The sequence below is a fragment of the Protopterus annectens genome, chromosome 9.part0 (assembly GCF_019279795.1).
Source record: "Protopterus annectens isolate FY-2018-M chromosome 9.part0, PAN1.0, whole genome shotgun sequence".
In the NCBI taxonomy this organism is placed as follows: domain Eukaryota; kingdom Metazoa; phylum Chordata; order Ceratodontiformes; family Protopteridae; genus Protopterus; species Protopterus annectens.
In genome coordinates, this window is record NC_056743.1 from 1,125,328,449 (window position 1) to 1,125,344,754 (window position 16,306).

Sequence of the window (16,306 nt, forward strand, 5' to 3'; positions counted from 1 at the left end):
GGTATACCACTTTAGAAGTGTGCAAACATGCCTGCCATGGCCACACAGGTGCGAGGGTGATACACTATTGACAGTCATATACATGCAGACAACCTTGTCAAAGCACACATGCTGGACACCATCAGATGGCATGGATGGCGTGGAACTATGTAACCTTAAAAGGCTGGCCTTGTAAGAGTGTAAGATGGCCATGTTTATGCAGATGGCCTCATGGGCACCAACAGATAGCATGGGAGGTGTGGAACTGTATGACTGAATGACTGGCCCTGTCGGATAAACAATGGTTATGTCCATGAGGTAAGCAGCATCATGATGGATACAACCAGCTAGCATGGATAATGTACAACCTGTGTGACCCTGACTGGCTGTCCCCGTGGGGTGTACCAGAGTACAGCCAGATAAATGTCAGCCATAACTACTGGCACATCCACGTTTCTAGGCAGTGGCATCTGTGGGAAGCATAATAGGTGACACAGGATTTGGAGCTGTCTGAAATAGCTGCATAGGCTTGCTCAATGAGTCTGCAACTTGCAGGTGACCTCTGATGTGGCTACAGCAGACACTGACGCCATACTTCATGCTGATCACAATGGATGCCAAGTGGCCCTCCAATGCCCTCTGCAAGGGTGTCTACTAATCCTTGACTCCATATATCATGTCAGTGTGTAGATACTGAAGGCCTTCAGGCATGTTTTCATGCAAGCCATTCACCACAAAATCTCAGACAAGCCATGAGTGGCATCTGTTGTTACATGGATAAGTGAACTGCTCATGTACTGATTAATGCCCAGGGTGACACCCAGTGTGTGAGCCATGGTGGTGAAAGTCAACAATAGACTTCTCCTATGTGTTGTGTACATATGCTACAGCAGCTGCACTGCCCCCTTTCGTCATGTGTGCAGGTGAGGACTAGGCACCCAGTAATGAACTTCCACAGATTGGATGGCTATCACTAAATATAGGTGACACAGGACAGGCAGACACACTCATCACAGGGACATCTGCAGATGTGAGTGGTAGGCTTCCCACCACTGTTGTTTTTGCTGACAATGTCAGTGCTGTCAGACTGTGCTATGGGCAGACGGCCACTAGTGCATGTAATGGTGATGCACTGAAATCAGGCATATCCCTTTCTGTTGCTCTTGACCCCATACCAGTGGCACTTGTGAATGCAGAAAGACAAGCACCTATGGCTTTGGCAAAACAAAGGTGACAACCCCAACACCTTGTAGCATGCACACTGCTATGTGCCAAGAATGTATAAAGTCAAAGGACAACAATGTAGCTTGCAGTGCAGGTTATGACTGTTGCACTCCAAGGTACCTGGTGGACAGACATGTTGACATTTAATACTGGTACAGCAGTGACAGTAGTGGGCCATTGTGCTATGGTACACTGGCATACAAACCTAATGCATCCTAAACCTATATATGTGGCTTTACCACTGATCCAGTCCCATATTCAGGCCTCCTCCTGGTTTTCACTTTAGTAGATTCTACTTTAACAGAAGAAGACTGCCCCAGTGAAAGTAATTCTTTCGACAACAAACTTCTGCAGAGACATTTCCAACCTACAAAAAATAATACTGAAGCAGTGAATGGCCTTCAGCTAAGGGAACATACTATTATGATTCAGCAGACCTTAGATAAATGGAGCTCCCATAAAAATAAAATAAAATACTGTGACTCACCTTATGCTGTTAAGAGTAACAAGAACTTCTATTTCTATCCATAACATTCTAGCTTATTGATCGTCTTTGGTGGAATACCATCAGGGGGGCAACTACATTGCACTAAACTACCTGATTACCCCTCCCCTCAGCTCTGCTGGTCTCCAGCTAGTAAAGCTTCTGTGGTTCCATTGTTAAAATCACTTTTCTACTCTCTGATACAAGTGAATCCAACTCCCCACATGTGCCTCACTCCACAGGTAAGGTAAACTGCATTTTTTTTTTTTTTTTTTTTTTTTATAATTTCTTATCAGAACCTGTTTATTACTGCATTGTGGATAGATCTACTCCTTGTTATTGCCTTTGCCCTCTAACATATTACCTCGACATTTTGATGGAAAGCCATCATTCCTCTGCTGGTGTGACACCATCTGTTCAGCTTTGCTTTGTTCTGCTCCTATGCCCCGAAATCCACCCCCTATACTGCATTTATACTTAAACAGCCACTCCACCTTTTACCCACCAGCCATTCACAACCCCACTAAATAAAATAAGAAGTTATGTACCTACCATAACGTTCCATGTTAGTTGTCTTCTTCTCGCCTTCTTTCTTGCTGGATGGGTTTGGAGCCGATCCTCGGCTCCGACTCGGCCAATACTAAAGCTCAAGAGCTAATTCCACCGGCTCGAGGCTCCCCCATATCCCACAATGCTAGGCGGTAACTCCTCAGATCTCGTTTGAAAGCTAGGCCAAGCAAGAAAAAACTCCATAACATGGAGAAAGGTAACCCACCTCTATAGGGCTGACTGTGAGGTGACTTAAACCTAACAGAGGAAAAATAGAGGTGGTAAAGCGTGGGAGAAAAATGATAGAAGGTCACAAAACAATCTCCTCTAGGTCTGTTCAGGCTAGGGGGAAGGAGGGTGGGACGCAAGAAATAAGGCGAGAAGAAGACAACTAACATGGAACGTTATGGTAGGTACATAACTTGTTAATGTTAAGTTGTCTATCTCGCCTTCATTCTTGCTGGATGGGACCGCGTCCCTAGCACCTTGTCCCGGGTGGCCTATCGGAACAGACTCTTGAGAACAGTGGAACCAAAGTTGGCACGGTCTCTGGAGGCTATGTCCAACTTGTAATGAGAAATGAAGGTATGAGGTGAAGCCCAGGTAGCTGCTGAACAAATAGAATCAATAGGAAGTCTATCCTGAAAGGCTATGGATGTGGCTAAGGCCCTCGTAGAGTGAGCTCTAGGCTTCGAGGGCAATTGTTGGTGTCTGATCTCATAAATAAAAGTAATCATAGAAGTAAGCCATCTCGAAAGTGACACTTTAGAGACTGGAAGACCCATCTTGCCTTCCGCATATGAAACAAACAGTTGGTCTGTTTTTCTAAACTGTTTAGTCCTGTCTAAATAATACCTCAGTTGGCGATGAACATCTAAAGAGTGCAATTTCTGTTCTGACCTGTTGCCATAATTGGGGAAAAAAACTGGGAGATCAATAGTTTGATTCAGATTTGCTTGAGAAGCCACTTTGGGCAAAAAAGATGGATTGGTACGCAAGGATACTCTATCTTTGTGAAAAATTAGATACGGGGGACGACAGCATAGAGCATGGAGTTCCGAAACCCTTCTAGCCGAAGTAATGGCTATTAGAAAAAGCGTTTTCCAAGACAACAACTTCATAGAACATGAAGCCGCAGGTTCAAAAGGGGGTAGAATCAATGATGCTAGAACCAAGTTCAGATCCCATGGAGGAGGTGGATCCTTCATAGGGGGCTTAAGAAGAAAGACTCCTTTCAAAAAGGCTTTACAGAGTTTGTGGGACATAATAGTAGACTCTGACACTCCCACATGAAAATTAGATATAGCCGCCAATTGAACTCTGATAGTAGAAGGAGAAGAGCCTGCTTGGAAAAGCTCAGCTAGGAAATCAAGAATGGACTGAATAGGTGCCGTAAAGGGGCCTATTTCTCTGGACACTGCCCAAAAAGAGAAATGTTTCCATTTGCTGCTATAAATCTTCCGGGTAGAAGACTTATGAAAAGCTATCAAAATATCTCTGAGTGAGATATTAAGGGAAGCCTGGCTAAGGTTGGAATTGGAGGAACCACGCTGTGAGGTTCAGAGAAGAAAGGGATTGGTGCAGTTGACCCGATTGATGGATCAAGAGATCTGGAACTGGGTCCAGATGCCATGGTTGCGCCAAAAGGTAACGATGAAGAAAGGGAAACCAAACTTGTCGAGGCCAATAAGGGGCAATGAGGATCATTAAGGCCTTCAGAGCGATGGTCTGAATCAGCTGAGGTATCAGTGGGAAGGGGGGAAAGGCATACAGGAGTCCCAGAGGCCAATCGTGAGCTAGAGCATCTCTGATGGGATGACCTGGCAGGGGAAAGAGGGTGAAGAAATCGGGACACTTGCTGTTTTGGGGAGTGGCAAAAAGATTGCAGCAAGGTTGGCCCCAAGTTCAAAAAACTTCTTCCAACACTGATTTATTCAGAGACCACTCGTGAGGCATGAGGATTGCTCTGCTCAATCTGTCTGCTATCACATTGGACTTGCCGGGAATGTGCGTTGCTATCAGGAAGCACTGAGAAGAGATCGCCCATTGCCACAGTCTGAGTGCTTCTCGACATAAGGGGTAAGATTTGGTCCCGCCTTGCTTGTTGATGTACCACACTACGGACATATTGTCTGTCTGAATTGCTATAGTTCCCCTGGGAAGAGAGTCTTGAAGGGCTTGCAATGCTAAAAGCACTGCTCTCATCTCTAGAACATTTATGTGCAAGTGGCACTCGATCGGCTGCCACGTGCCCTGGACTGTCCTGCCCTGGAAATGCCCCCCCCACCTGATCAGGGAGGCGTCCGTTGTCAGAGTTGCAGCCGGGGGCGGGGGAATGAAGGGTCTCCCTAGAAGAAGTTGGGGAGATGTGACCCACCAGAGAAGATGATTCCTGCATGACTGAGTTATGCTGATAGTGTGGGACATTGGCAGAAGTTGATAAGACCACTGAGTGAAAAGCATTGACTGAAGAATCTTCATGTGAAAGCGGGCTTAAGGGGAAAAGAGGAATAGCCGCCGCCATAATCCCTAGGACTTTCAACACCAGTCTGACCTTGACCTTGTTGTGTCGTAAGAGAAGAGAAACCTGCCTGTGAATGTCTGCTACTCTTTGTTCTGTAAGTCTGGCTGACAGATTGACTGTGTCTAATCTTGCGCCTATAAAGGTAATAGATTGACAAGGTGACAAGACAGACTTTTCGTAATTTACAGAGATGCCTAGAGTCTGACAGGTTCGTAAAGTGTAGTCTCTGGCTAAGAGAAGTAGATGCCTGGTGGTGGCAGTCAGGAGCCAGTCATCTAAGTACGGAAACACCTGGAATCCCTGGCCCCTCAAATGAGCGGTGACCACTGCCATGCATTTGGTGAACACTCTGGTGTCTGTAGTGAGACCAAAGGGCAGGGCCCTGAACTGAAAATGACTGGCCCCTAGCCTGAAGCGGAGAAATCTCCTGGATCGCCTGTTCATTTTGATGTGATAGTACGCATCCTGGAGATCTATGGAGCACATCCAGTTGTCCTGACCCAGAAAGGGCAGGATGGACTGCAGCGTGACCATCCGAAATTTTGTTTTATTGACAAACTTGTTCAAGTTGCTGAGATCCAAAATGGGTCTCCAGTCCCCTGTCTTCTTTGGAACCAAAAAGAATTTGGAGTAGATTCTGGATCCTTGTTGGTCTGCTGGAACTGGTTGAATGGCTCTTTTTGCTAGCAGCTTTGAAATTTCTAGTGCTGCTTGCTCCCTTTGACTGGGTGGAACATCTGGAAGGGATTTTCCGGATTGAGTTGGGATGCGAATGAAAGGAATTCTGTAGCCTTCGGATATGATAGACTGTACCCACTTGTCTTGAGTAAGGGAAAGCCAGGCTTTTGGGTACAGAGATAATCTTCCCCCGACTGCCTCCGAAGGTGGACAGTCGGGCAACCCCTCAGGGGTGCTGAAAAGATTTGTCAAAGAAGGTTTCTCGACTACCCTGATTCTGCGGGTCCCCTCTGCCTCTAGGACGGCGTCTATTATTATTGTTCCCCCCTCTGCCTCTAGAGGGGAAACGACTCTGTGCGTTCAGTAAGACTCCCTGTGGTTGTTTGCGGAACCACATCTTCCCCCCTTCTGACCTTTGGGGTAAGGCCTAGAAGGGGTAGAAAAACGGACTCCGACGGCAGAAAGAGTCTTACCTTCTACCTCGCACCTTGTCAGAGTATCCTTCACTTGTGGACCAAAGAGAGATGATCCGTCAAAAGGGGAGTTAGTGAAGGATGCCTTAAAAGGGTCCACAAAGCTACATAGCCGCATCCAGGCATGGCGGCGTAAATCCACCCCTGTACCTGCGGCTCTGCTCGCTCCATCAGCCTCGTACGAAATCAGGCGCATGGAGGAGTTAACTACTGAATTAAGGGTAGCCAGCTGGGAGTTCATCCTATCCTGAAAACCCATAGCTGATGGGTCCTTCAACACCTCACTCATATCCTTGAGCAAGTCCCTCTGGAGACGAGTGAAATGACACAGATAATTCAGCGAACGCATGGAAAAGGTCGCTGATGAAAACATCCGCTTACCGTACCTGTCCATGGTCCTAGATTCCTTATTAGGAGGATGAACAAGTACCGAAGGATCCGCTAATTCCTTCTTGGTGGCTGCAGCCACCACCATGGCATCCACAGAGACACCTTTGGACAAAAACTCCTTATCTTTGGGGGCAGTGATAAATTTGGCCGGCCTCCTAGGGGTGGGTTCCACCGAGTCAGGAGCCGTCCAAGCCTTCCTCGCCACCACTTCCATAAGTGGGTCAAAGGGAGGGGACACCCAGGAGGTGGAAGGTCGAGAACCAAACGCCTCAAGATACACTGATTCGTCCTCTGAAGGGTTAAGGGCTGGCCAATTCCCCCTCTGTTTCAGGATTTCTAGTATGTCTGCAAGAGAGACATCTTCAGAGGGGGAATGAGGGGAACCCTCAGAATCTTCCAAATCAGTGTCAGAGGTGACAGACTCAGGGGAGTCAATGTGCTTCCTCTTGCACTGTCTCTTCCTAGGGGGTTCTTCTGCAAGATCAGGAGAGGCCTCGGAAGAGGAGGAAATTCCCACTGGGGATACTTGAGGCGCAGATTCTCTACGGTCCGAAGCAAGGGGGTGAGAAGAAATCACCGCAGGCACTGTAGAGGGAGGAGCTGATGGAGCCGACTGTGGAGTAGAACCAGGTTCTAACACGCTCCGCATGACCTCAAAGGCACCCCTATCAGGCAGGGCCAGAGGTCTCCGCTCCGAAGAGCCGAAAACCTCCCCTGGCACCGACAAGGATGGCTCCGAAGCCGATGTCGGAGCCGAACTAACCAGCACCAAAGCACCGAGAGGGAGAGCGGGGTCGGACAAGGGTCCGATGCCACTCGCCCCCTCGGAGCCGACGAGGGAAGACCGGCGCCGAGATCCCTCCAAGGAGGAGATCGGAGCAGACAACGGCGCCGAAAGGAAAGGTATCGGTTCCGACGCTCCCACAGTCTCGACTCCGAGCAGCACCGGCTCCGAACTCAATAGAGTCGAAGGAGGAATGTCTAATGGAACAGGGGTAGCCATCGACTGTTGAGTCGGGCTGTGTAACATCTGGGCCAGTGCCTCGGACTTAAGTCTACTCACCACCCTCTGCAAATCATGGTCTGAAAGTCTGGAGGACATAGAGGAGTGTGACCTGTGGCTCCGTTCAGACAAGAGCGGTGAGGCTGGAGCCGAATGAACGGAGCCGATAGAAGGAGACCTGGACCTTTTTCTAGTAGTCGGTTCCGACAAAAGTATCGGAACCGACTTCGACTTATCTGTATCGGCTCCCACAGGAGCCGAGGATACAGTGTGAGTGGTAGGTCTAGAATCATCGGCTCCGGCCGGAGCCGATGGTTGAACAGTATGAACGGTCTTTGAACCTCCGTAGGACAGCTCGGACACTGGAGCCGAATGCCTGGAGGGCTTAGAAGGTTTCCCCGACATAGACTGTGTCGGGGGACCCTCAGGCTTCAATAAGCCTCTTAAGATTAATTTATTTTTATGTTCCTGCAGGACTCTAGGGCTGAAACCATGACAGACAGCACAAGAGTCCTGCAGGTGCAAAGGTCCCAGGCAATACACAAGAAGTGTGACCGTCTGTCAGAGACATCTTCTGACAGCACGAGTCACACTTCTTAAAGCCTGAGACCTTCGATTCTTTAGACATATCTAAAGATATAAAAGTAGTGCAATCACACACACAAACACACAGATTACACTAAATTTTAAACTAAGGTAACTAAATTCAACAAAAAATTCCCTAGAAAAACACACTCACTCCAACTACTAGGAGGGGTGGGAAGGGGTCTAAGGGAAGAACCCTTGGAAAAAATTTTTTTAGAAAGGGGAGGGAATTTTAAGGGAGTGGTAAAAGACTAAATATTTAACTAAATACTACCGAAAAACTAACTTAAAGGGGGTCTAAGTTTAGTAAAACTTTATAAAAGTAACTAACCTTCAGAGCCGGTTGGAAAAGCACCTCGTCAGCTAAGCGGCAAATGAGATCTGAGGAGTTACCGCCTAGCATTGTGGGATATGGGGGAGCCTCGAGCCGGTGGAATTAGCTCTCGAGCTTTAGTATTGGCCGAGTCGGAGCCAAGGATCGGTTCCGAACCCATCCAGCAAGAATGAAGGCGAGATAGACAACTTAACATCTCGTATTACTTCCTTTACCTCCTCCTTCAACCTCACTTCTTCTTAACTCCAAGTGATAACTTCACCCTTGTCTCTTCTTCCTATTCTATTAGCCCCTCCTCTTCCAACTACAGGTTTAACCCCATACTTGTCACATCACCAACACACTTGTCACTCCACTCACACCAATTTCATCTCAACCTGTAATTAAAATAAAAGGATAGTCTTTCTTTCCATCTTTACTCTGCTCCCAAACTGCCATATCACGCACTATACTTTACGCTTGCACACTAAATGCACACCTACTGATATGCCCTTTCTCATCCAATCTTACTGTATCAGTCCACAACTTTTCCATTATCAGTTTCCTTCACCTCCTAAAATCTTGATATCTGCCCCCATATTCCCAACACCTCAACCTACCAAACTGTTACCAACTCACTAAACTACACAAATCAAAATCATCTTCTCTTCAGCTTTCACTTCCCTTCTATAAAGTGGTGACATCTCCCCAACAATCAACGTCTTGTGCAAACACTTAGCCAACAAAAATTCACAAACTCTTTCACCTAAATGCCCAGAACATATGAAAATAAAATCCCTAGCCTACACACCTGGATTGACACAAACAATCCTTGCATTCTAGCAATAACTGAGACATAATTACAACACTACTGTCATATGGTTACAACATATTATGCACCGAGTGCATAAACAAAAAAGGGGGTGGAATTGCACTACTCTATCAAAATAACCTCCAGCTTTCTCTATACCATAAATCACATCCAGCTTTCTCAAACACAGAAATCCTGATCTCCCTTCTAAAGATTAATAACACTAAGTCCATTTTCATAACAGCCCTCTATATCCTACACTTTAGTAGCTCAAACTGTAACATACTGGAAGAATTTCTCTCCTGGCTATTCTCGAATATACCAATTAAAACTATCACCCTAAACAATGCAAACATCAACTGGTCTTAAACATGACTCACAAATCAACCTACATGTATAAACTTTTTCAGCTTCACTCTATTAATCAACCCTACTACTAGACAAAATATATCCACAGTCTCATCATCCATACCAGACTGGACCCTAACAAAAAACCCAGACATCATCAGCCAAGTCTGTGTGTTCTACCAGATGCTCTAACTAACCATCAGACATTTGATCTCCACTCCCTACCCAAACACAGCAAGTCATCAACTGACATGCCAATCATGAATCTTTCTAATTTCAACGTGGATTCATTCCTTGCATTCCACCAGGCTTACAAATGGACTACACAAAAGCCTCTACCAATAGATTAAGCTATACACCATTTTAACATTACTTTTTTTAACATCTTGAATTCTCATGATCCATTCAGCCATAAAAGATTCAAATTGACCCAAGCCACCAGCTCACTCTACCTAACAAGCAACTCATGCTTCTATGTGATAACGCATGGAACACCTGTCAAAAGGATAAGACCACAACCAACTACCAGAATTACCATCACTTTCGTAACAAAGTCAAAGCTGAAATCAATTCAGACAAAAGAAGCATCTCCTCTCCCAAAACAGCCATCACTGCAAATCCCCCAAACTGTTCTGGTCTATCATTTCTAAATGTTTAAACCCAGGCAAACTTTCACAACCTAAACCTCTACCTACCGAATTCAGCTTCAATGTAGCTTGTTCCTTCAACACATACTCAAGACTGCTACCTCTCTCTGTCAAACCCTAACCACATTACAGACCCAGAACCAGCTCGCTCATGTCATATTAAGAATAGTCTCGACTTCCATCCAGTCTCCACCAAAACCATCAAAGAGTACATAACAAAAAAAAAAAAAACTAAAAGTCACTACCACAGCTCCAGATAGCCTCCCTACACAACATCAAACTAACAGACGAAAGCTGAGCTTACCCTTTCCCTACCTTAATTAACAGATCAATCCAGAAAGCATACTTCCACTCCATTTGGAAAAAATCCTTCATCCTGCTACTACACACAAAGGTATCCCATCTGCTGATAGAATAGGTGTGGGTCTGATGTCAGAATTTCTAACACTCTTCTCAAAAGTCTTAGAGAAATGTATCTGCTCATGGGTCTGATGATGTCTATGGAACTATATTGATGAAACCGCTTAACCTTCTAATAAAGTTCTTGCTGAGCTGTTTGATTCCTGGACATTGGTTCATTTGATTGTGTCTATTTTTGCAGCCCAGTGTGTCTGCTAACCCATTTGGTTTGATATGCTGTTTTAGGAATTGTTTGAACTCAGGCCAGGATACAACAGATGGATTGATGGGAAGACAGGCAGAAATGGCTGACAAGTGGACTTTGATGGAGGAGTAGGTCAGACCTGTATTCATGAGTTTACACAAGTACTTTAGGATAAGAAGAACCTCTGATTTTGTGGGGTCCTGATTGTTATGATACCAAAAGGAAAATATCTTCCATATGGCTATGTTGGATTTTCGAGTGGTGGGTCTCCATAATTACTGGAAAACCTGTAGAACATCTTCTGAAAACTTGTGCCTGAAAGGGATCAGAGCTCTACCATCCATAGGCTTAGGTTTAGGGATGACCGGTTCAGATGAAGGAGTGGTTCCTTCTGCTATGTGATGAGATCCACCTTGTGTAGTAGTTTGTGGTCATTGCCCTAGCTGGATGAAAAAGAAAGGGGAGCCAATGCTGACTTGGCCAAAAAGGCGTTGCCTGTAAGATTCTTCTTTTTTCTTTTCAGACTTTTAGTAATACTTTTGAAATTAATGTGAGTAGAAGGAAAGTATAAAGAAACTTTTGTGTCCAATGAAAGGAGAATGCATCTGCGTTTCAGGCTGAGGGGCAAAGAGTCCTGGTGCAAAATAGGGGAAGCTGCCAATGTCCAGGAAGACCTGCCTGTTTAGGGACCATTCATGAGGATCCTCAATGGACCTGCTTAGTGAGTCTGCAGAATGCTGTCCTGTGATGTGATGTACATAGCCATGTTCCTCTGGGTAGCTAGACCCTAAGCAATGTGAGCTAGTCTGCATAACTGGTATGATCTGTTCCTACCTTGCTTATGTATGACATAAGTGGTGATGTGTGTGAACTCTCAAAGATGGCCTGGTTTTCAGTCATTAGAGAAAACCTGTAGCGCTTGGATGAGGGGCCTCATCACTTTCAGGTTGATGTGCTCCTTCATGAGTTTGGTTTTTCACCACCCCTGGATTCTGTGGATAACTGTCCAGGGCCCTCAGGCCTCATCCGTGGCATCTATGTACATCTCTTGAGCTGCAGTCTGTGGGTTGAAGGGAAGCCCCGGACTGACATTCACCTTGGTCACCCACCATGAGATCTCCTTTATTAGACAAGGTATGAATGGGATCTTTCTGTGTAGAGGAAGAAAGTGCTGGGATCATACTGTTTTCAGGTACCATTGAAACTTCCTCATATTCAGCCTGGCTAGAGGTAGCACTTGGATGGTTGCTGCCATGAAATACTGGGCCTTCAGAAGTTCCCTGGTTGAGCATGTGTCAGGGGGAGGTGATGGAGTGGAAGTAACCTGTATGGCTTTGTACCTTCTTCTGAGGTAGGCAGGCCTGCATCATTTTGGTGTACAGTCTACAGCCCCAAAACACTAGGTCCTGGGTGGGCTGGAAGGACTTTTTGTACAGGACAGTGACCCCCAACTGCAACACAGGTTGCAAGTGAATTGGAGGTGCTGCAGTAAGGTCTGTGGCAAGGTAGCCTGTATCAACAGTCAAAATCTGAATTCCCTGAATTTGACAGAAGGTTATCACTGGTGCTAGACACTTTGTGGATACTCTTGGGGTTGTGGAAAGCTAAAAAGGCAAAGTAAGCAGAAAGCTAGATGATCCAGAACAGAAACTAAGGAATTTCCTGCAGGAGGGGTGAATGAGAATATGTATCTTTTAGATCCAGAGAGCATAGGTGTACATGTGGAAGAATAAGAGGCAATGGGGTCTGTAGAGAGAGTATTTTGAAAGTTGGCATGTTTAGGAAGGTGTTAATCATGGAGAGATCCAGTATGGGTCCCCATTGCCCTTTTCCTGGAACTAGGAACAGTCTAGAATAAAAATCCCTTCCTATAAATTTAGCAGGAATTGGTTCCATTATGTCTTGGTCCTGTAGGAGGATAGGTGAATGAAGCTGCAGGTGGTTGAGGGGATGAGGAGGGATGAATCAATGAGCTTGGCTTTGAAATCCTCTGACACAGGTTGGTTGCATAACCAATGATGACAGTATCATTAGCAGCTGCTCTGGAACAGGACTCCACAGTGGTTTGATTAACCAGGGACAGAATTTTCTGTTTGGACTCTAATCCCTGTGAATCTACCATAACCAGTTGAAGATGTACAACAGATATTTGGTCATCTGGGTCTGGTAGTTAATAGCCATGAAAGCCAGTGTAGAAGTGTAGACCTTCTTTCTCTACCTCTCCATGGCCTTACTGTCCTTATCTGAAGGGAGGGCACTGGCGCTGGGGAGCAATTTAGAGGGTTTGTCAGAGAAGAGAGACATTGCAGATGTTTTTCACATAGGGTTCTTATGCAGAAATTTAAATTCCTCTGAAACTTTGTAGAACTTGTCTGGCTTTTTAGGAGCAGGGGGGTAGTGAATCTGGAACTGTACAGGTAGACTGGAAGGCATCCAAAAAGGCCTCCAGGATTGGTAGAACAGGTAAAGGGGCAGGACTGCCCACTTCCAAGAGGTTACTTCTGAAATTTGTCTAGACTCCCACTCAAAATGTTTTAACATCTTTAAAATAGTCTCCCCAAAAGAAGTCTCTTCCACAGGGGAGTGGATTTGAGAGGAGTAAGTCAGAGAATGGTCAAAATCACAGGTATCTTCCTCTTTAGAGGAATATGAATAAACAGTAATTTTTTGAGGGGTAAGGGGGGGGGGGAGCAGACAAAAAAGGTGGTTTCAGGTCCATAACGGATGTGAGCAGACCTTGAGAGAAGTATACCCACTCCCTCCTTCTAGATGGAAGGCATGAAGGTACACGTTTTGTCTTTTGCTTTTTCTTTGGTATGGGTCATGTCTGCTTGAACCAAGCAGGGTGGTTCAGACACCTGATGCACCTCAACTAACATTCCATGAATCGTTTACCCTGAGAAAAATCTGAGGGATGCCTTATGGTCCCTCCAAAATAAGTGGAGGTCCCCCTCTCAGTAGAAGTGGTCTCTTCAGTCATATGATGGAACGACTGCATACCAGCCTCCAATGTGGTCCCTGAATAGATTATCAGAGGTACAGTGGGATACACCATGGGTTCTGCAACCTCAGCGGGTGCATCAGAAACAGACTGAATATCAGGCCCAGACTTCTACATTTTTCTTCTTGTGATATGGATGTATGCCCGGATAGGCAGAATCTGTCATCTTGGAGTGGGCCAAATGCATAATGCATTGGATCTCTAGAAACATGATGAGTAAAGACAAATGGGTTCCCAAAGTCTTGGGCACAAAGGATTGGCAAATAGAGCAGGCCTTGTAGTAGTGTTCCAAGCCAGGTAAGAAAAGACACTGGATATGGAGGTCTTTGTTGGGAATATACCTACCGCATTCATACTTAACACCTTCTAACACACATCTAACACAGATATGGCATAACAATTTATATAAGTAAAAAGAAGGCTCCCTTGTGGGGCACTTATCTGTTTTTCATTTAGTAGCTACAATCATAAAAAAATCAGTCCGACTAGAGAGAAACCTGCTTTCAGGCTGGTGGTGAGATAAAATGAAGAACTAAGCTCATACATCCTCCTCTATATAGCCCTACACTTGTGAGCTGAGAGTATACATCAAGCATATGATCCAGGGAAGGTTAAAGCTTTGGTACCCTGGCCAGGCATCAGCAGTAAAAACCCATCTGTTTGGAATATTGCAACAGTGGTCTCAAACAGGATAGCTCATAGTGCAATATAACTACAACGCTCCTCAATATTCCTCTCGATTCCAGTTGGTGTTCCCCAAAGATCTATCTATGACCCATGTGTCCACTGCACTAACCAACTCCACTCTGATTCGGTACACAGATGACTCCACCATCATCTGTCAAATTCCCTCTATCTCTACACTCCAAAAAATCACTTGACATTTCTTCACATCTGTGGAAACCTGACTACCGGAATTTAACCTAGCCCTACCCCCCCTCCCCCCCAGAAAGTAAGCAGTTATAGGGGCAGCTGCCCCCACGCAAAACAAAATGTCCTTCACCAACTGCAGCACATCTCTTGTGCAGAATCACTTCTTCTAATGTAACTGGCATCAGAATTCTCCCCTAATATAACACTGATGGTCTCCGGGTGCTCATCTACTTCTTATTCCAAACACACATCTCTGGCCACCACACATACATCTCCACCTCTTATTGCAAGAAATCTGGACAAAGCCACAAAAAATAGGGGGGGGGGGAGACATAGGCCCAAAAATAGGGACAATTTTAAGAATTGCTCTTATAAACTTAGAAAGTTGATAGAACAAGTTTTTTTATTAGCATGCATTTTCCAAAATGTATGAAGTCTTAAACTCAAATCCCTGTCATTATTTAGTGACATCAGTCCTGAATGATTTGCTAGAAACTACCAATTTTATGAGGAAAAGACCAAAAATATGAGGCAAAAATCTGGACAGTTGGGAGGTATGCCACCACATAACTCCCCCTTCATATCTTCTGTTATATATTCCTCACTAACTCATCACTCAAAAAACTTAATCTCTGCCTCCTCTCACACTTTTCTTCTTGTCTTATCCAAACCTCTCCTATCCACTATAGAATAAAACATCACACTCCCTTTCTACATTCTATTACACTCATTTCAGCCCAACCTGGATACCCAATTATCATTAATCCCTCACTACTTTAGTGTCTAACCATATCCAAAATAATATTTCCTTTAAATTATGTGCACTGTACAGTGCATCCACCAAAACTGTTTTTCTATTACCTTTGTAGAAAAGATTCACTTTAATGTTTGTGTACTAAAGTGCTAAATGTCTTTACATATTTTTTATAAAACATTCGCTTTAATGTGTATGCATTGCAGAGTGCAAGTCTTTCACTGTTAAACTCTTGATTTGTCATCATTATAATCTTATAAAAGTTTTTGCTAAAATAGCTGTTTTGCATACTGTCATAATAATGTTGTATATGTAACCACAGAACTTTTCAATCTGGGCCTCCATTGAAAAGGTTTTTAATTTTGAGTCAGACTTTTCCTGCAACCAAATGAAAGTAAAAAAAATAAATATGGGTGCAGATGATGTTCTCATGGAAGGCTATCAAAGGTCCTCCATCTCTGTGAGAGTGCTATGTATGGGGATCTTCCCTGTGACCAATCTGTCCATAGCAATGGCCAGGGCCTTTTTTTGTGCACTTAGGATAATATCAATGACTATGTACAACCCGCTGTGCTGTCCTGTCATAGCTACTCATGGCAATGATGGCGATGACAGCATGCAGCAGACCCTGCCACACCTGATCCCAGAAGGTCTTATCCTTGGTCTTTATCTAGCACTCACATGCCTCGGATGCATAATGTCTGTATGACCACTTCTGTCTCTGCTGGGATGACCCTCTACAGGCATTGATGCTACTATTGTCCAATCATAGTAACTGTGCACATGTGGGTATAATTATGATCACTGCATGTTTGCAGGCATGGCCCTGTCCCTTAGCAATGGCCATTGGTTGTGCTACATCCGTATGGGTGACGTGGCTGCTATACTGTGTAGGCAGAGGTCAGAACACAGCAGCGGGCCATGCAGTGACACTGTGCATTGTCTGCACAGGATGTTACCTTGTAGGTTGGAGGCTACATACATTCTGTGGAATACATAATACATTGTCGCTCACCAGACCCCACAGCCAAACATTCACACCTATGCAGCTTGCACCACTGGACCT

The 16,306-nt window shown here is 45.0% G+C and overlaps 1 protein-coding gene across 1 annotated transcript in view; it reads right to left on the reverse strand.

Moving 5' to 3' along the window:
- Positions 1-16,306, reverse strand: part of SPRYD3 (SPRY domain containing 3) — a 2,261,394-nt gene that overhangs the window by 11,682 nt on the left and 2,233,406 nt on the right.